This window comes from Physella acuta, unplaced genomic scaffold (genome assembly GCF_028476545.2).
Source record: "Physella acuta isolate Inbredline_101_S28 unplaced genomic scaffold, ASM2847654v3 ptg000698l, whole genome shotgun sequence".
Taxonomy (NCBI): Eukaryota; Metazoa; Mollusca; class Gastropoda; family Physidae; genus Physella; species Physella acuta.
The window spans coordinates 248,930-275,829 of NW_026732217.1; the positions used below are offsets into that span (position 1 = coordinate 248,930).

General features: G+C 33.4%; 2 long non-coding RNA genes across 2 annotated transcripts; both read left to right on the forward strand.

The window, feature by feature from the left end:
• The first annotated feature begins 10,157 nt into the window (after positions 1 to 10,157).
• Positions 10,158 to 16,877, forward strand: LOC131949474 (uncharacterized). The gene is made up of 4 exons (XR_009388168.1): positions 10,158 to 10,517; positions 14,029 to 14,130; positions 16,531 to 16,599; positions 16,800 to 16,877. It is a non-coding gene; the product is annotated as an uncharacterized LOC131949474 (long non-coding RNA).
• Positions 16,878 to 19,868: 2,991 nt separating this feature from the next.
• On the forward strand, positions 19,869 to 26,209 carry LOC131949473 (uncharacterized). The gene is made up of 4 exons (XR_009388167.1): positions 19,869 to 20,020; positions 23,779 to 23,881; positions 25,367 to 25,435; positions 26,140 to 26,209. It is a non-coding gene; the product is annotated as an uncharacterized LOC131949473 (long non-coding RNA).
• The last annotated feature ends 691 nt before the right edge of the window (positions 26,210 to 26,900 follow it).

Consider the following 26,900-nt stretch of genomic DNA (forward strand, 5'->3'; position numbering starts at 1 on the left):
TTTATTGTACACATTGTAAGCTAAAAAAAGAAAAACTATGTCATGGGGTTTAAATTTTCATTGTTATTTAAATATAGATCTGCAAAGTTTTGTAAAAAAAAACTATAAAGTGGAGCTGTCAGAAATCGACCACGGAGTTCATGTACAGCCAATCAATTTTTGTCTTACGAAAGTGAAACATCAAGTTAGAACTTAGGCTTGATGAAAATAAATAGAGATGTAGCCTTAAACTCAACAAACTATTTTCAAGTTCTCTGGATCTGCAACTTGTATAGCATTGATTCTAAAAATATTAAATTTCTGAATTAATTTTAGGCTTAAGTTTTTAATAAAATTTTATCTTTTATTATTTTTACGGTCCTAAATCTAAAACAAATCACATTTTTATTCCATGTCAACAACATTACGGAAGGATTTTCGTCAACTCATTGGTGTCCATTGTGTTATTCTTTGCCACCAGTTAGTAAGCGTACTTGTTCTCAATATTTTATAATAGAAAAGAAAATTAACTTGTTTTCATGTCAATTATTCTACTTGTAAATACTACCAATGAATATTTTTTTTATAAATATTAACTAAACCGCTAACTGAAACGTAGTTTCATGTAACACTGAAATAATAATTATAAAATATTTTTAATATACGAACACATGTATTTTGTGAAGATGTATCTGATTTTAAAACAATGAGAATGCGCAACATGGTTTAAAATATATAATGAGCTATGACTAATTTGTGTGGAATAGCCTACTGTCACTTCATTTCATGAATTAGTTTTGCTAAAGCTTTTTGAGAAAAAAAAATCTTACAAAGTGGGCTGTGGTGTGTAGAGAGCACAAATAATGAGGAAATTGAATTATTTTATCAGTTAATGTTTATTTTGCAAAATAACAGTACGTAGCAATTGTTCTACAGTATGCAGCTGTTTGTAAAAATATGTTTAAATAGAAAAAAAAATGATTAATCAGTTATCATTGAAAATTTATTGAGTAATTATTGATTTGAGTAAAACACTTATTCATCCCAAATCTGGAGCATCAGAAATTCATTTACTAGATAGCAATTTACATTTTTTGCACAATATTGCTATCACCAGTTGTGTCCTCTTTCTTAGTAATGCTGCATCTTTTTATTGTGTCAGTCAATAATTAGCCACAGTTTTCTCAGCAGGACGTCTATCTAGTATAATTTGAAATTGTTATTGTTTGAAAATGCAAAGTGGTTTTCAATTACTCAAACTTGTTGATAGGAAAGAAATTAGAATATATCTACAATGCTGATATTTGGCCATTATTAGAACTTTTTCCTTTGCAATGAAACCAGAGACATGACTGTTAGAAGCCAATGAATTGATTTATATTTGCTATATCAAAGACTTCAAGCTTTATCTGGATTCCTCTGTACAATGTAGATCTAGAAAATATATTCACCCAGTATACTAACATAGTCTTTATCCATGGTGTGAAATAAAATAATCTTGAACAGCCGAAAGGCCTTGCACTAAAAACTAAGTTGGTCAATTCCTATTCCTCACAAATACTAGAGAGCATTCATGTGTTTTAGTTAACCATTTGCTAGACTAGCATCTGCTTACATCTTATAAATGTACATCTTTTAACCCTAGGCCTACAGCTTATGAATGTATATCAGAATAAAGTCTACCGCTTTACTTGCTCTGAACCAATCCCTTTATTTTCTCTATATCACTTTCTAAGTGTTCTATTTCAGTTACAGTAACACCTTAAATATCAGGTGAATAAACAGATGAATAATTAGACATTAGTGACCAAAGAAATATGCAGTATCTATTTCAGACAGAATTCTTTTGTGAGAATCTTTACTCATCCTGTAAAAAAAAATAATGTCACTACTAAAACAAACTATATTGTTTCCAGATTGATTTATTTTATCTTCATACATGCACAAATTAAATTATAATTCAAATAAAAATAATGTAACACTGCTGCTTTTTATATACTGGAGGATTATTATTTTATTTGCAAGTATAAGTACTATATGTAAGAATGTCAATCAAATATTATTATGCCATTTTTTTAAACAATAATTACCATTAAAATATTTACCATAGGCCTAGTTATTAGATTGTAACTTCATAAGATAAATAATCAAATATTACACCAATTTCCCTTTCATTTACATTCTCCTTGAAGTCTATCATCTATTTCAGTCAGAACTGATTCTTGACAAAATTTATCACAAACTCTAGACAAAAAAGATCCAGTAAAAAAAAATAATAGAATGTCAGCACTAAAACAATCTCTAATCATTCATGAACTTCATGATTTATAAATTAAGTTTTAATTACTATTATAAAAATAAGTAAACCACCACTGCCGATAGTAATATTATTGTTTGTGTACTGGTATGTAGTAAATAATAAGTAGACTAAGTATGTAGGTCTATGCCTAATATTATTATTATTTTTCATCATCAATAATTACTATAGGCTACAACTTTCTAAGCTTATTAGACCCAAACAGTGTCTATACATGTATGAATTAGTATGATTAGAGAATTATATGCAAGTTATTCTAAGCAGCAGGTAGTGAATATCAGTCTAATACTATATTACTATTGTTATACAATATGACACTTTATTTTTTTTTAATAGTAGCACTACACTGTACACCCTTTATTATAAGCTTATTATAGTAGAACACTAATCATCTGGATGTATATAGTACTAAGTAAGTGCTAAATCTAAGTAAATTAGTATATAATAGCCTCATGATTGACTATATTATTATTGTTACAGATTTTGACACTATTTTTCTACTTTGATTTACATAGTATTATAAAAATATGAAAGAAAAACAAAACAAAGCTAGTGTAAGAACCAACAGTTGACTAGAGTCTACCTACTAGACGTTAGGAATTGTTCAATCAACTAATAATTATACTACATAAAAGTCAATATACGTTAGTCCCAGCTGATGCCATTGTCATACCGATGCATGGTGTATTAAATTTGCTACATACAGTAATTGGATATTATTAGCACAAATATAACAAAAAAACTTATTTTTAGGTAAATTTACTCACCTGAGATTGGTATATTTTTTTTCAAGAAGAAAATCACGGTCTGTAAATTTTTATTATTTTATCAAAAAAAAAAACCACCTCGATCACAGCTGTCCGACCAGTGTAAAAATCGGAATCAAACTCTAATGTGTGAAACGAAACACACACATAGTCTGTTTCGGGTATGAATTTGGGTCAAAAGTTATCAAGCTAGAGTATGGTATATTAAAAACTCAGACATTAACATTTGTGTAGATTCATTTGGGGTTATTTCACTTTGTAGCAAAATTGATACAATATGAAATGAAGGTTAATAAAGAAAATTATTTTTTTTTGTTGTATTAGATGATAGATGGAAACATTAATGTGTTTTAATTTTGATCGTATGTATATACCATCAGAGCTGTTATATTTATCGCAATATAATAAATCACAATAACCTTAGAAATGGTGGGTGAAGAAGTTTTGTGTAAATGAATTCAAAAGTACCGTTGACAAAATACGCAACTCAAAAGTCTTCAAACTATATTTAGAAGAAAAGGATGTACAGAAATCCGGAGGCAACGAAACGTCGTGTCACTTTTAAGTGTATTGAAAAAACTTGCAGATAGCTATAAAAGACAAGCTTTCAAGTGCACTAAAAATTAAAAGAAAAAACGACATCTATTTTGATATCAGTAAAAGCGCGTAAACACAAAAACGACCAACTCCCAAACTATCATAAGAGATCGAACATAATATGACTCGAAATTTAGGAGGGTTGCGGATCAATATTGTGTATTGTATTATATGGGGTTGAAAGGTATAAAGCTCCGCTATTTATTATATTGCGGCATTTCATTAATAAAGAATAATTGGGAGAGTACTATAATTCGACACTGGTTCACACATTCATTTTTATCAGTTAAAAATATTTACGCTCACCTGATTTTCGCACGCAACGTGCTCTTGGTTCTGTTACCTATATTTTTATTTACAGCATTTTTTTTGTAACTCATAAAGTAATTACAAATGTTATCCAATATTTGTTTACTCTAATAAATGCACATATCGCAGTTCACTTTGTGATAATATAAGCAACTTATACTATTTTTTACACGGGCCGCAAACTTGTTAATTAAGTTTACTTGCCGGCTGAAAACCCTTGCAAGACAAGTGGTCATCAGACTGGGCTGTCAGCATTGTTACTACTTAAATAAAGAATCGTCTCTAGACCTAGATGAAGTAGAGTTCATATGTTTCTTGACCTCTTGAAGAGATGGTGTGGTCATCACATTGCGCAGCCGCCTTTACTTTCTGTATAATGAGTTATGCACCATCACAGCAGGGTGGACTGCTGACGTTATACTGACTTTGATCCGGATTCGAACTCGAGACTTTCGGGTGGGTAGTCTAGCGCTCTACCAGCTACTACAATTTTATTAACTGCTTTCCCTGCCTGTGACTCAGTTCACGAGGCAGTATGTGACGTATTTGACCTACTTTATTCCCAGCAGGAAGTGACGCAGAACCACCCTACTGGTTAAAGTGGAATATTTCATAAATTATTATCAGTAAAACGCAGTTTCTTCCCGACAGAAAGTCCACCGCTTCCCACAAACGAAATGGAATTTATACAGAAAATATATACTTTTACCAGTGTACGCCCACCTTCCTGAAAATAAGTCCACCCCCCCCCCGCCCCCCTGAAAATATAAAATGCGCCCCACCCCCGCTCGGGAGATAATAGTCTCGAAGAATCACTGATTGGTAAAACGGTAGACGATTATAATTTTTTACCTGTGATAAATACTACTGCGTGTTAATTCATGTATTTACAAGCTATGATGTAAATCTCATTTTATCCTCTTCAGATTTACTTAGTATATGAAAAGTTATGAGGGGAATCTCATTTTATCCTCTCTATAAGATGTTATGAATTAAGTTAAAATGATCAGGGCTAGGGTCAGGAAACTTATTTGGGTACTTTAACAACGCTAGTCAGCTTTAAACCATAGTAGAATTATCTTAGTTTTGTGTGCACAACAATGAGTATAGCGGCACATTTTGAGACCCACCTTAAAGTTATTTGAACTATTAGCGGGCACACACACAAAAAAAACTAAATGAGGATTCACAAGCATTGATCACACACAATGAAATAAATTAATGTTGACAATGAAATAAATTAATGTTGACAGTAAAGTAAATTAATGTTGACAATGAAATAACTTAATGTTGACAATGAAATAAATTATTGTTGACAATGAAATAAATTAATGTTGACAGTGAAATAAATTAATGTTGACAATGAAATAAATTAATGTTGACAATGAAATAAATTAATGTTGACAATGAAATAAATTAATGTTGACAATAAATTAAATTAATGTTGACAATGAAATAAATTAATGTTGACAATGAAATAAATTAATGTTGACAATGAAATAAATTAATGTTGACAGTGAAATAAATTAATGTTGACAATGAAATAAATTATTGTTGACAATGAAATAAATTATTGTTAAATATGAAGCAAGCAAGTTTCACATTTGTTTTTATCGTTTCTTGTGGCTAACACAAAGACTGTTGTGTAACGCAGACTTAGTTTCAACGTTTAGTAATAGATCGGGAATTCCCCATGGAGATTTGTCTAGAGCAAGAGGGGGGGGGGGAATTAGGCCTACCTGTAACCTAAGATGGAGTGTGTACTAAAGGATTTAGATCTAGATGTGTTTAGTTTTGATTGGCTGGTCTCAACGTAGCTTTGTGTCTGCTTTAAATCGCTGCTGTTTACGCAATGTTTTGTGGCAATGGTGTGTGCAGTCTGAGGCTATATCATTCGGTTAAAAGAAGGTTATTTACATCTTTATATTGAGACGAATCGAAAGTGTTGTTTTATGTTGTCTGCAAAGTCAAGAAGGAAAAGGTGAGGATTGTTTTAATAGATCTAAATAAGCTTTAGATTTTTTGTATGAATTTGGGAATGCTTGTATATCATGATCGCTTAAAGCTTAACAGAGTTTCTTCCAAGTATGACTTCGAAAAGGAATTTATATCGAAAACACATACTTTTAACAGTGCCCGCCACCCCCCCCCCCTGGAAAATTTAGTCCGCCCCCCCTACCCCCGAAAATTTCAAGTTCCCCCCCCCCCCCCCCCCCCGTTCCCCCGGCCCTGAAAAATCAGTCTGGAAGAAACACTGAAGCCCAAAATAGCAGCGCATCGACTTTTGTTTTGATATTACTATAGGCTGTTATGGTTAGCGAAAGAGCCGTAAATACTATCAGAGTTATTGTTTGGGTTAAAGCAGAGCTAGAGGTAAAGTATTATTATTAAGGAAGAAAAAACTTAACCCTTCATTTGACTTTGTGATCAAAGCTGAGATGTAGGGGCCCACTGTATTTTAATTAAGCTAAAATAATGCATTATTTTTAAAACTAGTGCTGATATATTTTTTCAGTGGTATCTTGTTGATTGACAGCATGATTACATGTAAATCTATGTAGACATTTATTGTGCATTAGCATCCAAAAATGTGTCTTAAACTGCTGCATTAAAAAATTGCATGTTGATATTGGCGTTATAAAAAGAAGAAAATCAGCTCCTAGTGTAGGTACCAAGATCAAGTCAACTTAAAGCTCTTGAAAAGACCTTCAGCTTCCAAACCTATACAAAGCTTGTGGCTTTATGTTTACAAGACAAGAGTTCTTTTGCTGGACTATGACGCTCAATGCTAAGAATAAACATAAATTATAACTCACTTTTTATTCTTTCTGAAATTGTTATTTAATTCAGTGTCTACGACTTGCTGTTTGGTTGACAAGATATTGTCCCCTAGGCTTTAGGACTAGAGTTATAGGACTAATTACCTCGACATAACGACTATTAATGTCTTAAACCACATAAACATCCATGTTAGTATATATCCGATGTTGCAGGTTTAACTTAAAAAGTTTTGTCATAATGAAATCTTCGCGACAGTTTGTTAGGGTGATTTTCCCAGCCATCTTTTAAAAATAATCACATGAAATGTTGTTTCTTGGGCAACAGCAAATGGATCTTTATTGCTTTGTTTTGATTTTCTTTTTAGCTACATAGTTTTTGTTACAAGTTTAATTTATTTCATGACTGTTAGTAAATGTGTTAATCCCCGTAAACGAACTAGTGTCTGAACTAGTGTCTCAATAATAGTTCTTGTTTTGATGCAAGCCTTAGCCCCAACGTCGAGAGCCTCAGAGGTCGTCGAATGACTGACATTAAGCATTGTTATAAAAAGACAATAACGTTTTTATATAACTGTGCACTATATATTGGTTAGGATGATTACTAAAGTGTTGGTTCAACTCAGTTAGGTTTTGGGTTCTGTATATTATTTTGCATCTATTTTCATAAATATTTTCTTCGTTTTTGAACAGCTAAGATAAAATCGGGGTTTCCCAGTGACCTAAATAGTGCACTCGATTGATCAAACTGTGCCGTGACGTAAACAATGTGTATAAGGGAGAAAACTGTGTGTAGCCTGTCGCTTGACCTTTTTTTTTTAACGTCGTCATGGTAATGATGGTTGCCGAAAAGGACGACACCGTGATTGCGTTTATTTAACGATGTTTCGTGGTCATTTCAGAAATATATACATTGTACTTAAAATCGTTTGCGTATTACGATACCGGTCTAGTTTTAACAATGGACGATAAGTATTTGATGCAAACTTGCCATTTGTACATTTTTTTTTTACTTTCTCGTATTTACGAAGTATAGAGAAAGTCTTGTAATCGTGCAAAAAAATCGATATTTTTGCAAATCTCGACGTTTTACACCTCACTGATACGGAAAAACATAATTTTGCATTCTTGTCCGTATTTCTGTGTGTCTGTAAACACGAGAACTTGAGTACCAATACAGCTAGGTTGATGAAATTTCATATATAAGTATTTTATAAAAATCGTAGATCCGTATAAACTTTTGAGCGATTTCCGATAACCGGAAGTGGGTTTTTTTTTACTTTGAATTTTTCAAAAGCCTATACCTTGAGTACTATTTCAAATGGTGACAGGACAAATGATCTCAGGACAAATGATCTCAGACAAAATATCTCAGACAAAATATCTCACGGACAAATGATCTCAGGACAAATGATCTCAGAACAAATCATTTGTCCTGATATATTTTGTCCTGGTATCTTTTGTCCGTGAGATCATTTGTCCTTGAGATCATTTGTCCTGAGATCATTTGTCCTGAGATCATTTGTCCGTGAGATATTTTGTCTGAGATATTTTGTCTGAGATCATTTGTCCTGAGATCATTTGTCATGGAACCATTTCAAATAGATAAACGAAATTTCACCTGTAAGTAGAAGATCTAATTCTCTACCTTCTATTAAATTTTGAGTAATGCCGTTGACCGGAATTACTAATTACGCTATTTGATTTCTCAAAAACGCATGTAAATTTATCCATCAATCCATCCTTCCATGCGTCCATCTATTCAATCAACCATTCATTTATCAATACCTTTCATTAAACTCTTGTAGGTATAATGAGTGCCGATAATAATTTTTGGCCGATTGTCATTCTCGTTTTTTGTTTTTTCATTTGATAGTGTTTACTGGAAGACGAACTTAACCGATTATATGTGCTGCACTACGCCACAAAGACCATTCTGTCACTATGTCTAACTCTACTCCACCCCTTTGTCACACACGAACTCCCGATTTTGACCAAAAACGTTTGTGTTTAACTCCGTCTAGTAGCTTGTGATCTCAAAAATTGAGTTGTCTGCCCCGTATAACCTTATTAATGACGAAATCAGTCGACTGTAAACTCCTCTTTATCTCCTCTTTATTATTGAATTTAGTAATTAATTTTTAAATAAAATTTAATAGTTAATTGTATATCTAGTTGAATTAAAAAATTTAGATTCATGAATTACATTCAAGATCTAATCAGAGTTTCTTCCAGGCATATTATCGGAGGGGGTTCCCTTTCGAAGGAAGGAAGTCTACCGCTTGCCCCCCCCCCCCCTCCCAAAACAAAATGGAATATATATATAGAAAATATAAATTTTTAACAGCGTCCGCTCTCTCCCCCCCCCCCCCCCCCCCGAAAATTTTAGTTTCCCCCACCCCTCAAAAAAAAAAAAGAAATTTCAAGACCCACCCCCTCGAAAAAACAACGTCGGTAAGAAACACTGGATCTACCACTGCCAAATTGCAGCTCCATCGGACAATGGGTGTGGGTTAAATTAAAATTCCAATATTTTCGGAGCAGCACAGACACTCACAAACACACAAACACACACACACAATACATACTTAGAAAGCAGCCAAATAAAAGCCAATAAAACGATAAGAGGAATCCCCACGGATGTTGAATTGATTTTTGTATTACCTGGTGGATGTGTGCTATATATAGAACCAGAGAAAAGTACGATTTATGTAACTCATTTTCGTTAACTGTCTGTCTGTCTGTCTGTCTGTCTGTCTGTCTGTCTGTCTGTCTGTCTGTCTGTCTGTCTGTCTGTCTGTCTGTCTGTCTGTCTGTCTGTCTGTCTGTCTGTCTGTCTGTCTGTCTGTCTGTCTGTCTGTCTGTCTGTCTGTCTGTCTGTCTGTCTGTCTGTCTGTCTGTCTGTCTGTCTGTCTGTCTGTCTGTCTGTCTGTCTGTCTGTCTGTCTGTCTGTCTGTCTGTCTGTCTGTCTGTCTGTCTGTCTGTCTGTCTGTCTGTCTGTCTGTCTGTCTGTCTGTCTGTCTGTCTGTCTGTCTGTCTGTCTGTCTGTCTGTCTGTCTGTCTGTCTGTCTGTCTGTCTGTCTGTCTGTCTGTCTGTCTGTCTGTCTGTCTGTCTGTCTGTCTGTCTATCTGTTTGTCTTTCTGTCTGTCTGTCTGTTTGTTTCCGCAATCGAACTTTTAGTTTGTCAACTACAAACTGTGTTTGAAATTACCAAGGTCTTTGAAAACATTATATCTAAGAGATTAAGAAAATAATTGAAATTAAATTAAATTTTAAATTAGGTTCTAGATCGATCAGTTTAACATTGAAAAACAAACTGAGAGATTGAAAAAATAGAGACAAACAGGAAAACAGAGAGACAGACAGAAAAACAGACAAAAAAACAAAGAGACACACATACAAGCAGACAAACATACAGAAAGAAAGAAAGATAGTTTGATAGATAAACAGACAGACACACGAACAGACAGACAAACACATGGAACGACGGACAGACTTACAGCTGAAGAAACCGACTGAAGCACTGACGGAAAGACAAAGAGTCAGAAAGACTAACCGCGTCCTAAAAAATAGCACTAGCGTAACTTAACACGCACGTCTAGTTGTGAGGATTACCTTGAAATATAGTTCTTAGTGTGGACACCTGTTGAACATTAGATCACACTGAAGGAGGTCGGTCGTGATTACAGTAAGGAAAACAGTTGACAAGATGAAATTATCTACAAGCTTTTTTCTGAGTTTGGTAGTCGCTTTTACCATCGGGTCTGAAGGTGAGAAATATATATATATATATATTTTTTTTACCTACTACTAACGTTAGAAAATAATATTGTGATGGTGTTTGTTTTGATGGGTTTTTTTCAAAATAGATTCTACCAATTTAAAATATTGACAATTGCTCCTCAAACAGTATCTGGGATGCAGTCGGATAAATGAAATGTTTTTATTAATTTTTTTTAATATTGTAATTCTTAAAATAGAATTAGCTTTCCCGGTCCGAATCAGCAGTGGCTTTTGTAAAAAAAAATCTGTAAAGAAACGTGAATTGTGTGTTTTTTAGCAGCATAAACCCGGCGCTTTCCGGGTTTTTGGTACTATATTAAATTTCTAATTAATATCTAAATGCAAATAACGACATTTTAGGAAACATATATGATCCTAAACCTAACTCTAAGACTACCTCTATCACAACCAACCACAACCACAAACATAAACAAACAGACATAGACATAAATATTTTCCACTCCTCACACTTCTACGCTTAAAAAACCACATACAGAAAAACATAACCTCAAACATAAACACATTAACATATACCATAATCCTCACTACAGACTCAAAACATAAATACAAACATACAAGAAACATAAACCTGAGTATAAGCATAACAATAAACATAAACTAACATATTCAAATACCTATACCTATAATCTATACGTAACCTATTTCTTCAACTACCCCCCCCCCCGATCCTCTATTGATGGGTGAGTAATTGATTGGAGGTGATGTCCTACTGCAACTCGGCGAGGATAAGTACAGGTGGGAAATTGATCTTAGGGAGTAATTAATTGGGTGGGGTGCAGGGTCGTTTCATGATCTTTGTACGGCCTAGGCACTTTTTGCATTCGTAGGCCTATCAGAAAATTGCGGCCGTGATACGTAAATCAGATTGTGTAATGTTTAAACCAATAAAAATGGTGATGGTTGTATTTAATTTAAGGGGGAAAAATCTCAATACTTTTTAAATTGAAAACGTCATTGTGTTTACTAATTTGTTTACTGATTTTGTAAGCCCTAAAATTTCGCCAACCACACTGAAAGTGTACTTAAGTTATCGTGTTCCTCACATAAATAGGGTAAAATGCCACTTGCGGTTATACGAAACCATTCAAACATTGATAGATACATGCACATACAATCGAATAATAATATATGTTAAGTTTGGTCCACTTAACGTAAATGGTAATCAAATTATGGGCCTTTTGAAAACCGAAAGTAGAGTAATGATCAATAGCGGTTTACCGAAAATCGCTCAAAAGATGAGAGAAAACAAAAAAGTTGATATAATGCTTGTTTATGAAATTTCGTTGACATAAATAAAACGGCACTTATCCTTTCTATAGACAAACACACACAGACACATGTTTGTATTAAAATTAGATTGTCCGTCTCCGAAATGTTATTAAACGTCAAAATTTGTCAAGATCTCGATTTAGATTTTTGCACAATTATTATACATCATTTGTATTCCATGTACACAAAAAAGTTAGAAGGTGTGAAACAAAAAATATTTCAAAATTTCATTTATTTTATATAAACTATTACAACACTTCCTTTATATTTTGTATGCCTCAGACATATAAGACGTGTTTACTTTAGTATTACAGTTATCATTATCGGCTTGTGAAGACTGGTACAAATTTACAATAGTAATACCTCACAATTTTTTTTTAACCTGAAAATGCAAATGTGTAATTAAATGGTGATTCAAGGGATTCTTTTCCAATGGCTAATGGGTTGAGGGGTTTGGGCTTTGGAGTAGAGCTGAAGTAAATTTGAGATTAAATAAAAATAATATTATAAATATTATAAGCAAGCGGAATGTTATGATGAGCACAATGAAACATATCAAATACACAATTATTCCATGTTAATAACATTTCCTCTATATTTGTATATGAAAAGTAAAACAAAACACTAACTGATGTTTATTCGACTAAAATTAAATAGAAACATTGTATTGTTCAGATTATATAAAATGCCTCTTCGTTTTTTTCACACCGTTTATTCTAAAAAGAAAATAAGTTTGTAGACGTTATTTCTAAACGTTCAAATTTTAAATCGCTTTGTAATTTTTGTTTGATGAATTCACAGGTGAGCTACTTAAACTCACGACATTCAAGGCAATAGAATGTTTGACAACCCTTTCCCTCACTACTGTTAAATCAATAAATTTTTTTAGCAACCCCTAATCTCATTACTTATAAAATAATTAGCCAGAGGCTTAGCGACCTACTCCGGCGCCCGGGGTTGACTATCAACTTTGCGCCCCCTCTCTCCCATTTTTATATATAGTTATTCCTGTCTGTGAAAAAGCGCCCCCCTCCCCCCCCCCCCTCCAGTTTGAAATGTTTGTAAAGCCTTGTAGTCGTTTATTTTCTTAACTTTAGATGTGTATGTTTCAATACTTCAGCTTAAAATAACTTTTAAATTATTTTTTACACTCCTTTGGCGCACCCTTTAGATCGTCGCCCGGGGCGCCTGCCCAACACTCCCTTAGCTACGCCACTGTTGTAATAATTCATTAGTCACTTACCTCACTGCTTATATGTCTATTATCTATATCTCACTATGTACTAGCTCGTTGGCTTACTACTACATTTCACTGAGTATTGTTATGTTATTGTTCTTAAATCATTTGTTTTAGCAAAACTTAAAATAAAGAGGGAACATTTGTTTATTTAAAATATTTTATGATGTGAAATTTCATAAAAGTAAAAGATCTCAGAAATGGAAGAAATTTTTTTTCATAAAGAAACGTTTTAATAACAAGATTTTATGAAATAATGCACTAAAAAGGAGAAAATAAATTATACACTACTATTTAAATAACTATAAAGAAAATCGTGGGTCACTTTAGTATCTATTGGATACCTTTACTAATATTTAGGAAGAGACCCACGCTTTTCTTTAAAATAAAACGTTTTTTTTTTTTAGGACTTTAGATGTTTTTATTTACAATAGAGTTACATGACTAAAAACCATTGCTCATCTATTGAACGTGATGACGCGTGTGGAGCAGTTGGATAAAACTGCCTACAAATTTGGTCAAAATTTTTATTTATTCATAAAAAAATTAATTAGGCATCTATTTAGTCAAATTTTATGTCATGTTGCATTGTCTTTATGTCTTTACCCACGTGCCAACTACGAACCGTATCTATCAGTAAGAATTGCCAGTAATTTCGCTCGGGCGTTTCGATCTAGACAGACTAACGGCTGACGACAGACAGAGGAAGCGAGTTAAATAAAAGCTTGTAAAAAGTAACCAATGCCAACGCCCTGCCAAATAAATAGACCTGTAACGTTGTCTCTCCTAGAAGAGTGGCTGACCCCAGCTAACAAGCCTCACCTTCACGACGGTTCGAACTCGAGATTTTTCGGTTTTGGAACCATGACCATGCAGACTCTTTTTTGTATGATACAGCAGTTTTTAGTGTGGCTGTTTATAGCGGTTAAAATAAATTGAAAGTGCTAACAATTGTTCGTGTTTTCATATAGCTTTATATGTATCCAACACTGATTCCTACCCGACCCTCAATACAATGATGTCAAATTTTTTTTTATCCTCGGCGGCCATCGACCCTGGGGCATTCAGGGCACGTAAGTGTATTCTTCTTTAATTAATAAACTTCACTTTTAAATTTGTGTTTCAAAGATTGATTTTAATAGTAAAAATGTTCTGTTTGTTTACAATTAGATGCCGTGTATACAGCGTATATAGAAAGTATTGTAATCGTGCAAAAAAATCACATGAAATGTTGACAGTTTTCACCGCTTTACACCTCAGTCCTTCATCACATCCGGAGTATAGAGGACTTATTTTAATCGGGCAAATCTTATAAGTCGAAATGTAACAAAATTTTGGCGTTTTATGCCTAATCCAGTCGGACAGTCGGAAAAAAAATGACTTTGCAATTCTGTCCGTATTTCTCTGTGTGTGTGTGTGTGTGTGTGTGTGTGTGTGTGTGTGTGTGTGTGTCTGTGTGTGTCTGTAAACACGATAACTTGAGTACCGATACAGCTAGATTGATACAAATGTCATTTATAAGTATTATATAATAATCGTAGATCCATATCAACTTTTGAGTGATTTCCGATAACCGGACGTGGAACTTTTTCTACTTTCAATTTTTCAAAAGCCTATAACTGGAGTAATATTTCAGAAAGATAAATTAAATTTCACACATAAGTGAAAGATCTAATTCTATGCCATCTGTCAAATTTTAAGTAATTTCCGTTGATCGGAAGTAGTAATTTTTACTATTTCCGATGTCTCAAAAACCTTATGTGATTTTATTAAGTACTAATAATATTCCGCACTATTATACACATTTTGTTTTGCGTTTACTTGGTGCGCTATTCTTTTTTCTACGAGATTCTATTCTATTTTTAAAATTTTAAGTCATTAAAAATTGATTAAAAATCATGTCTATATCCCCAGTTGCCATCCCCTGTTGGTGTTGTTTTATATAAGAATATTCGAGAAAGTTTAGGGGAGATCGCTCCCGGTTTATTAATTGACACTTCTAAGCCAAATAATGAAAAATTAAATTACGACTTTTTAAAAAGTATACGTTACTAAACTTTATAAAATTAACAACTTATTAAGCGGCCGCTAATGTTTGCTTAAAGAAAGTAAAATTAGATAGTCCCTTACTAGAAGTAAAGTAAAATTCCTCTTCCAAACCTGACGGTATTTGGGGCAGTGAAGTAGAGTTCACTTGTTTCTGTGATCTCGGCATATAAAGAGATGGTGTGGTTAGCACTATGCGCAGCCGCCTTTACTTTTCCAAGGTAATTATCAGAGCTGGGTGGCCAGACCACACCGTTCTACAATCTGCCATACTAACAGGAGCATAAATGTCTATCTGATTTGAATTACCAGTGGCTAACATATTCAATCAAATGTCCCTAGTTAGTGGCTAACAGATTCAATCATTTTTTGTTACTTACTCGTATATACGCGGTATAGAGAAAGTCTTGTAATCGTGCAAAAAAGATCGAGATTTTTACAAATCTCGACGTTTTACACCTCATTAATACGGAAAAACATAATTTTGCAGTCTTGTCCGTATGTCTGTGTGTGTGTCTGTCTGTCTGTCTGTCTGTAAACACGATAAATTGAGTACCGATACAGCTGGGTTGATGAAATTTCATATATAAGTATTTTATTAAAATCGTAGATCTGTATCAACTTTTGAGCAATTTCCGATACTTTTTCTATTTTGAATTTTTCAAAAGCCTATAACTTGAGTACTATTTCAAATAGATAAATAAAATTTCACATGTAAGTAAAAGATCTAATCCTCTACCTTCTGTAAAATTTTGAGTAATTTCCGTTGACCGGAAGTACTAATTTACGCTATTTCCGATTTCTCAAAAAGCGCATGTAAATTTATAAAGTACTAATAATATTGCGCACTATTATGCACATTTTGTTTTGGCGTTCGCTTGGTGCGCAATTCTTTTTTCTCCTAGATTTTTTTCTACTTTTAAAAGTTTAAGTAAATAAAAATCATGTCTATATTCCGAGTTGCCATCCCACGTAGTGTTATATTAGAATTTCCGAGAAAGTTTAGGGGAAATCACTCCCGGTTTATTTACCGTAACAGCTAGGTTGATTAAATTTCAAATATAAGTATTTTATTATTATCGTACATCAGTACCAACTTTTGAGCGATTTCCGATAACCGGAAGTGGTTCTTTTTTTACTTTGAAATTTTCAAAAGCCTATAACTTGAACGGAAGTAGTAATTTACGCTATTTCCAATTTCTCAAAAATCGCATGTAAATTTATGAAGTATTATTATGCACAAGTTATTTGGCGTTCACTGGTGTGCAATTATTTTTTCTTCGAGATTTTATTCTACTTTAAAAAGTTTAAGTATTTAAAATGGATTAAAATTCATGTCTATATCCCGAGTTCCCATTCCCTGCTTTTTATATAAAATTATTCGAGAAAGTTTAGGGGAGATTACTCCCGGTTTATTTTACTTTCAGCTGCAAACCAGCCCTAGCATCTTGTGGTGGTAAATACGGAACATGCTGCAAACCAAATCTAAGATGCATGTAAATTTTCTTTTTTGTTGCAATTTTTTTACTCAAAATACACAAAACACACACACACACACACACACACACACATATATATATATATATATATATATATATATATATATATATATATATATATATATATATATATATATATATATATATGTATATATTATATACATATATAATTTATTGTGTTTTTATTTTTATTTTAGAGCAAACTATTGTCAGCGTTGAATTTTAGAATGAATTGAAGCTTTGCCGTTCCGATAAAACAGTAATTAAGCGGCTTCATTTATTTTGTTCTTACATTCTAATTAAAACTAATTATAATACATCATAGTTTCTTTTGTTTTGTTTACAGTCCATCCATCCATTCGTCCATGCATCCATTCGTCCATCGATCCATCCTTTCATGCGTCCATCAATTCAATCATCCATTCATTCATCAATACCTTTCATTAAATTCTTGTAGCTATAATGAGTGCCGACAATAATTTTTGACCGATTGTCATTCTCGTTTTTTGTTTTTTTATTTGATATTGCTTACTGGAAGACGAACTTAACCGATTATATGTGCTGCACTACGCCACATAAACCACACGAACTCCCGATCAAAAACGTTTGTGTTTAACTCCGTCTAGAAGCTTGTTATCTCGAACATTGAGTTGCCTGCACCTAATAACCACATGTCTATCTGTCTTTCTGTCTTTCTGTCTTTCTGTCTTTCTGTCTTTCTGTCTTTCTGTCTTTCTGTCTTTCTGTCTTTCTGTCTTTCTGTCTTTCTGTCTTTCTGTCTTTCTGTCTTTCTGTCTTTCTGTCTTTCTGTCTGTCTGTCTGTCTGTCTGTCTGTCTGTCTGTCTGTCTGTCTGTCTGTCTGTCTGTCTGTCTGTCTGTCTGTCTGTCTGTCTGTCTGTCTGTCTGTCTGTCTGTCTGTCTGTCTGTCTGTCTGTCTTTCTGTCTGTCTGTCTGTCTGTCTGTCTGTCTGTCTGTCTGTCTGTCTGTCTGTCTTTCTGTCTGTCTGTCTGTCTGTCTGTCTGTCTGTCTGTCTGTCTGTCTGTCTGTCTGTCTGTCTGTCTGTCTGTCTGTCTGTCTGTCTGTCTGTCTGTCTGTCTGTCTGTCTGTCTGTCTGTCTGTCTGTCTGTCTGTCTGTCTGTCTGTCTGTCTGTCTGTCTGTCTGTCTGTCTGTCTGTCTGTCTGTCTGTCTGTCTGTCTGTCTGTCTGTCTGTCTGTCTGTCTGTCTGTCTGTCTGTCTGTCTGTCTGTCTGTCTGTCTGTCTGTCTGTCTGTCTGTCGGTCTGTCGGTCTGTCGGTCTGTCTGTCTGTCTGTCTGTCTGTCTGTCTGTCTGTCTGTCTGTCTGTCTGTCTGTCTGTCTGTCTGTCTGTCTGTCTGTCTGTCTGTCTGTCTGTCTGTCTGTCTGTCTTTTTTCACATTGGCCGTTTAAACAAATAAAACAATTCAATAACACATAGCGGTAACATAGCACTAAAAATGTGAAATAAAGAAGTAATGTTACATAGTTATAATACAAAATGAGATAAAAAAGAGAATATAATAGATGGATGAGAAATGTTACAATGAGTCAGTTAGAGAGGTCATTAAATAATTGTAGTTTTAGTTTAGATTTGAATATATTTTCAGATCTAGATAGCTTTATTTTATTAGGAAGATTGTTCCACAAATTAGAACCAGAGTAGGCGAAGCTATGTTTTTGGAAAAAAAGTTGTATATGGGAATGTCTGTCTGTCTGTCTGTTTGTCTACTGGTAAAGGGTGGGGACGCCTTTTACTTATCATTGTCCCTTTACAGCTTTTATTAAAATGTCAAAAGTTATATAGAAAATAGTTAAATCAGTCAGGAAAGCAAAGCAGTAGTGTATATTCTTAACTTTGATTAAAATTTAGTAATATAGCTCAGAATGAGATGCCCCACCCCTTTCTTCGGCCACCCCACCCACCCACCCTTCGCTACACTCTAAAATAAAGATATCATTGTAGTGTTTATATTTATAGTACTCACTTGTTACAATGAAAACAATGTAATTTGTTTAAATTTTCAGCAATATTGTAAAGAACTATACTTACCACTGCAGGCAAATGAGCATTAACAAAATCGACTATCTGACAACAAATGGAAACCGGAACTTTTATTCAGGAAGTCATAATGTCATTACTTATGAAAGGCAGAAAATTGTCATTGTTAACATGTTTAGTTGTATGTAAATAGATTAGTATGTACATTTGTAAAAATAAAAGTAAATGTGATAGACTGAGTTTTTTAAAAAAACGTTTTTTTTTACTTAAATGACATTTGTTTTAGGGATTAGGCTTCATTAGAACTTGACGATCCATGTGGTAAGTAAAGAAGAGTTCACCTGTTTTATGTAACCTCTGCATATGAGCTAGTGTGGTCAGCACTACTTAGCTGCCTTTACTTTCCCTAAGTGAGTCAAACGTGGGATGGGTGGACTAATAGATATGAACCCGAATTCGGGCTTGAGACTTTCGGGCTAGCAGTCGTATTCTCTACCATTCGACCACGCCTTCCCCATAAAATTATGGATCGTGTAAGAGTTATATTACGCTACACTAGAATCAAGACCAAATTAAATATACTCAAAGTTTTCACAAATATTCTTGTATATGTGATGTTTTATTAGATTAATAAAAAGATTTTTAAAAACCTCAAAGATATATGTTGGCTTTAACACATTTAATTAGTTATACTAAAAGTATATATATATATATATATATATATATATATATATATATATATATATATATATATATATATATATCAATGAAAGCTTCATATCGACCCATAAACAATACACAAAGAAGTGTTAAGCACGAGAAATCAAGTTAAACCGTACCTAGCGCCCCTGCACAATCGAACTTTTAGTTTGTCAACTACAAATTGTGTTTGAAATTACCAAGGTGAATGATTTCTAAATCCATTTTTAAACCAATTATATCCAAGAGATTAAGAATTGACATTAAATTTTAAATTAGGTTCTAGGTCGATAGGTTTAACATTGAAAAACAAACGGAGAGAAAGAAAAATAGAGAGCACTGACGGACAGACAGACAGTCAGAAAGACTAACTGACTGAATGCCTCACACACACACACACACACACACATACACACACTGACAGATTTTTAAAAAATTGAATGTCTTTAGAATTTTAATAACATTCAAAACATCCCCGATCCATGTAATCCGTGTCCTAAAAATAGCACTAGCCTTTCCAAACACGCACGTCCTGTTGTGAGGATTACCTTGAGATAGAGTACTGAAGGTCGACACCTGTTGAACATTAGATCACACTCAAGGAGGTCGGTCGAGATTACAGTAAGAACAACAGTTGAAAAAGATGAAATTATCTGCAAGCTTGTTTCTGATTTTGGTAGTCGCTTTTACCTTCGTGTCTGAAGGTGAGAAATATAATTTTTTTACCTACTACTAACGTTAGAAAATAACATTGTGATGTTTTTTGTTTTCTTTTTTTTTTGCAATAAATTCTACCAATTAAAAAAATTGAAAATAGTTACACACAAAAAAATGGGACGGAGTGGTTTAGCGGTGAAGAGCTGGACTACTAACCCGTAGGTCTCGAGTTCGAATCCGGGTTCAAGTCAGCAGACTGTCCCTGAGTCCACCCAACTCTGCTGGGTACCTAACTCACGTTAGGGAAAGTAAAGGCGGCTGGGCATAGTGCTGACCACACTATCTCTTCATATGCCGAGGTCACAGAAACAAGTAAACTCTACTTCACTTGCCTTATAGACCGTCAGGTCTCAAAGGGAAAGTTTACTTTACTTACATACAAAGAATAACATAATATAATAACTTGGCTGTAATCTCCCCAAACAGTATCGGGGATGCAGTCGGATAAATGAAATGTTTTCATTATCTAATTCTTAAACTAGAATTAGCTTTCCCGGTCCGAATCAGCAGTGGCTTTAGTAAAAAAAAATCTCTAAAGAACCGCTAATTGTATGCTTTTTAAGCAGCATAAACCGGGCGCTGCCAAGGATTATGGTAGTAATTAATATCTAAATGCAAATAACGACATTTTAGAAAACATATATGATCCTAAACCTAACTCTAAGCCTAACTCTATCACAACCAACCTCAACCACAAACATAAACAAACAGATATAGGCATAAATCTTTCCACTCCTCACACTTCTACGCTTAAAAAACCACATTCAGAAAAACATAGCCTCAAACTCAAACATAAACACAAACATATACCATAATCCTCACTACAACTTAAAAACATAAATACAAACATACAAGAAACATAAACATGAGCATAAGCATAACCATAAACATAAACATAAACTAACATATTCAAATACCTATACCTATAATCTATAATCTATACGTAACCTATTTCTTGAACTACCCCCCCCCCCCATCTCTCTAAAATTGATGGGTGAGTAATTGATTTGAGGTGATGTCCTACTGCAACTCGGCGAGGATAAGTACAGGTGGGAAATTGATCTTAGGAAGTAATTAATTGGGTGGGGTGCAGGGTCGTTTCATGATCTTTGTTTGGCCTAGGCACTTTTTGCATTCGTAGGCCTATCAGAAAATTGCGGCCGTGATACCCACACAAGATTGTGTAATGTTTAAACCAATAAAAATGGTGATGGTTGTATTTAATTTAAGGGAAAAAAATATCAAAACCTCTTAAATTAAAACGTCATTGTGTTTACTAATTTGTTTACTGATTTTGTAAGCCCTAAAATTTCGCCAACCACACTGAAAGTGTACTTAAGTTATCGTGTTCCTTACATAAATAGGGTTAAATGGCACTTCCGGTTATACGAAACCATTCAAACATTGATAGAGGCATGCACATACAATCGAATAATTATATATGTAAAGTTTGGTCCACTTAACGTAAATGGTAATCAAATTATGGGCTTTTGGAATACCGAAAGTACAATAATGATCAATAACGGTTTTCCGGAAATCGCTCAAAAGATGAGAGAAAAAAAAAAGCTTGCTTATGAAATTTCGTTGACATAAATAAAACGGTACTTATCCTTTTTATAGAGAGAGAGAGAGAGACACACACACACATAGGATTGTATAAAAATTATATTTTCCGTCTCCGAAAGGTTATTAAACGTCAAAATTTGTCAAGATCTCGATTTAGATTTTTGCACCATTACAATACATCCTTTGTATTTCGTTTACAAAAAAAAGTAGGAAGGTGTGAAACGAAAAATATATCAAAATTTCATTTAATTTATATAAACTATTACAACACTTCCTTTATATTTTGTTTGCCTCAGACATATTAGACGTGTTTACTTAGTATTACAGTTTTCATCATCGGCTTGTGAGGACTGATACAAATTTACAATAGTAATACTTCATAAATGTATTTTTAAACCTGAAAATGCAAATGTGTAATTAAATGGTGATTCAAGGAATTCTTTTCCAATGGCTAATGGGTTGAGAGGGTTTGGGCTTAAAAGTAGAGCTGAAAAAATTTGAGGTTAAAGAAAAATAATATTTTAAATATTATAAGCAGCCTGAATGTTATAAAAAAATTATTCCATTTTAATAACATTTCCTCTATATTTAAATATGAAAAGTAAAAACACCTAATGATGGTTATTCGACTAAAATTAAATAGAAACATTATATTGTTAAGATTATATAAAATTCCTCTTCGTTTTTTTCACAGTGTTTATTCTAAAGCAAAAATAAGGTTGTAGACTTTATTTCTAAACGTTTAAATTTTAAATCGTTTTGTAATTTATGTTGATGAATTCACAGGTCAGCTACTTAAACTCACGACTTTCAAGGCAGTTATTTTTAGCAGCCCCTAATCTCATTACTTAAATGATTAGCCAGAGGCGTAGCGACCTATTCCGGCGCCCGGGGTTGACTATCGACTTGGAGCCCCATTCTCCCAATTCTATATATAGATATTCCTGTCCGTGAAAAGCCCCCCCCCCCCCCATCCAAACCCAGTTTGAAAAATTTGTAATTAACAGTCAGTCTAAAAACGAAAATTGTTCTCTACCTAAATACTATTTTACAGCTCTACACATAGTGCAGATTCTCTAATAGGAAACCAAACGAACTGCCTACTAATTTCGTCAAAATTTAAAATAACTCATAAAAATTACGCATCCAATTAAGTCAAATTTATTGTCATGCTGCATTGTCTTCACGTCTTGACCCACGTGCCAACTACGAACCGTATTTGTCACTTAGAAGTGCCAGTAATTTCGCTTTGGCGTTTCGATCTAGATAGACTGACTACTGACGACAGAGAGAGGAAGTGAGTTAAATAAAAGTTTGTAAAAAAAATCATAAAAAACGTTTTGATAACAAGCTTTTATGTAATAATACACTAAAAACGAGAGAAATAAATTTTACACTACTATATAAATAACTATAAAGAAAAGCGTGGGTCACTTTAGCATCTGTTGGATACCTTTACTAATATTTAGGAAGAGACACACGCTTTTCTTCATAGTTCTTTAAATAGTAGTCTATAATTTCCATTCTCTTTTTTAGTGCATTATTACATAAAAGCTTATTATTGAAACGTGTTTTTATGAAAAATAGTTTAGTACTTTACATGTTTTTATTTACAATAGAGTTACATGACTAAAAAAACATTGCGCACCTATTGAACGTGATGACGCGCTATTGAACGTGATGATGCGTGTAGATTAGTTGGATAGAACTATCTACTAATTTGGTCAAAATATTAATTTTTTCATAAAAAAATTAATTAGGCATCCAATTAAGTCAAATTTAATGTCTTGTTGCATTGTTTTCATGTCTTTACCCACGTGCCAAAAACGAACCGTATCTGTCAGTTATTAGGGCCGGTAATTTTGCTCGGGCGCTTCGATCTAGACAGACTGACGACTGACGACAGACAGAGTAAGTGAATTAAAAAAAAACTTGTAAAAACAATGCCACCGCCCTACCAAATAAATAAACCTGTAATGTTGTCTCTCCTAGAAGAGTGGCTGTCCCCAGCTAGCAAGCCTCAATTTCACGAGGGTTCGAACTCGAGACTTTTTGGTTTTGGAACCATGACCATGCACACTCTTTTTTGTCTGATACAGCAGTTTCAGTTTTTAGTGTGGCTGTTTATAGCGGTTAAAATAAATTGAAAGTGTTAACAATTGTTCGTGTTTTCATATAGCTTTATATGTATCCAACACTGATTCCTACCCGACCCTCAATAAATGGATGTCAAATAATTTTTTGAAACTCGGTGGCCATCAACCCTGGGACATTCAGGGACCGTAAGTGTATTCTTCTTTAATTAATAAACTTCATTTTTAAATTTGTGTTTCAAACATTTTAATAGCAAAAATATTCTGTTTGTTTACAACTAGATGCCTTGTATACAGGGTATATAGAAAGTATTGTAATTGTGCACAAAGATCACATGAAATGTTGACAGTTTTCACCGCTTTACACCTCAGTCCTTCATCACATCCGGACTATAGAGGACTTATTCTAATTGGGCAAAACTTATAACTTCTTATGTATCAAAATTTTGGCGTTTTATGCCTAATCCAGTCGGAAAAAACTTGACTTTGCCATTCTGTCCGTATTTGTGTGTGTGTGTGTGTGTGTAAACACGATATACTTAGTACCGTTACAGCTAGGTTGATAAAATGTCATATATAAGTATTATATAAAGATCGTAGATCCATATCAACTTTTGAGTGATTTCCGATAACCGGAAGTGGAACTTTTTCTACTTTCAATTTTTCAAAAACCTAAACTGGAGTAATATTTCAGAAAGATAAATGAAATTTCACACGTAAGTGAAAGATCTAATTCTATGTCATCTGGCAAACTTTAAGTAATTTCCGTTGATTGGAAGTAGTAATTTTTTACTATTTCCGATGTCTCAAAAACCTTATGTGATTTTATAAAGTACTAATAATATTCCGCACTATTATACACATTTTTTTGCGTTTACTTGGTGCGCTATTTTTTTTTTCTACGAGATTCTATTTTTTTTTTTTAAAGTTTAAGTAATTAAAAATGGATTAAAAATCCTGTTTATATCCCCAGTTGCCATCATCTGTTGTTTTATACAAGAATATTCGAGAAAGTTTAGGGGAGATCGCTCTCGGTTTATTAATCGACACTTTTCAGCCCAAATAATGAAAAATTAAATTACGATTTTTTTAAAAGTAAACGTTACTTTGCTTAATAAAATTAACAACCTATTAAGCGGCCGCTAATGTTTGAGTAAAGAAAGTAAAATTAGATAGTGCCTTACTAGAAGTAAAGTAATATTCCCCTTCCAAACCTGACGGTATTTGGGGCAAGTGAAGTAGAGTTCGCTTGTTTCTGTAATCTCGGCATATAAAGTTAGCACTATGCGCAGCCGCCTTTACTTTCCCAAGGTAATTATCAGAGCTGGGTGGTCTCAGGGATGGTCTACTGAATTGAACCCGGATTCGAACTCGAGACTTACGGGTTAGCTCTCTACTGCCAGACCACACGGTTCTACAATCTGCCATACTAGCAGGAGCCTAAATGTTTATTTGATTTGACTTACCAGTGGCTAACATATGCAATCAAATTTCTTTATTTTCAAATGCAAACAAGCCCTAATTAGTGGCTAACATATTGAATTTTTTTTTTACTTTCTGATGCAAACAAGCCATAATTAGTGGCTAGCATATTCAATCATTTTTTTTACTTTCTGTTGCAAACAAACCATAATTAGTGGCTAACATATTCAATCCATTTTTTTTAACTTTCAGATGCAAAGCAGCCCTAACAAGGTGTGGTGGTAGATACGGACTATGCTGCAATACAAATCTAAAATGCGTGTAAATTTTTTTTTTTTGCAATTTTTTACTCAAAATACACATACACACAAATACACACACACACACATATATATATATATATATATATATATATATATATATATATATATATATATATATATATATATATATATATATATATATATATATATATGTGTGTGTGTGTGTGTGTATGTGTGTGTGGTGGGTGGGTGTGTGTGTGAGAGAGAGCGTGAGTGAGTGCATTTTAAAAACCTCTAATCTGATTGCCTTGACACTCATAAAACATCAAATGAGAGGAAAGGATAGATGGTGATCCTTCAGGGTGTAATTTCGCGCCCTGAGTCCTCGACCCGGCTTCTTGTACATGGTGGTCATGGGTGATAATTGAATGAAATCTTTCTCTTTCTCTCCCGCTCGCCATCTTTATATATATATATATATATATATATATATATATATATATATATATATATATATATATATATATATATATATGTGTGTGTGTATGTATATGTATATATATATATATATATATATATATATATATATATATATATATATATATATATATATATATATATATATATATATAATTATATATATATATATATATATATGTATATGTATATATATATATATATATATATATATATATATATATATATATATATATATATATATATATATATATATATATATAATTTATTGTATTTTTAATTTAGACGAGGCTATTGTGAGCGAGGCTAATGAATTGAAGCTTTGCCGTTCCAATAAAGCTAAACAGTGATTAGGCAGCTTTATTTTTTTTTCTTACATTCGAATTAAAACGAATTATAATACATCATAGTTTCTGTTGTTGTTTTCAGTCCATCCGTCTATCCGTCCATGCATCCATTCATCCATCAATCCATCCTTCCAAGCATCCATCAATTCAATCATCCATTCATTCATCAATACCTTTCATTAAACCCTTGTAGGTATTATGAGTGCCGACAATAATTTTTCACCGATTGTCATTCTCGTTTTTTGTTTTTTTCATTTGATAGTGTTTACTTGAAGACGAACTTAGCCGATTTTATAAGCTGCACTACGCCACCATTCTGTCACCATGTCTAACATTACTCCACCCTTTCTTCACACACGAACTCCCGACTTTGACCCAAAATTATTTGCCATAAAATCAATCCAGTAGCTTGCGATCTCTAAAATTGAGTTGTCTGCCCCTTATAACCACATAACGAAAACAACCGACTGTATAATGAATAGAGTTCAGCTTCGACGGTCCTCTGATCAAGCGATCGATTTTGATTTAATCTAGTTATCTCCTCTTTATTATTGAAATCAGTAATTAATTTTTAGATACAATTTTAATGATTAAAAATTGATATTCATGAATTTCATCCTAGATCTAATCAGAGTTTCTTCCAGGCATATTATCGGAGGAGAGATCCCTTACGAAGGAAGGAAGTCTACCGCTCCCCCC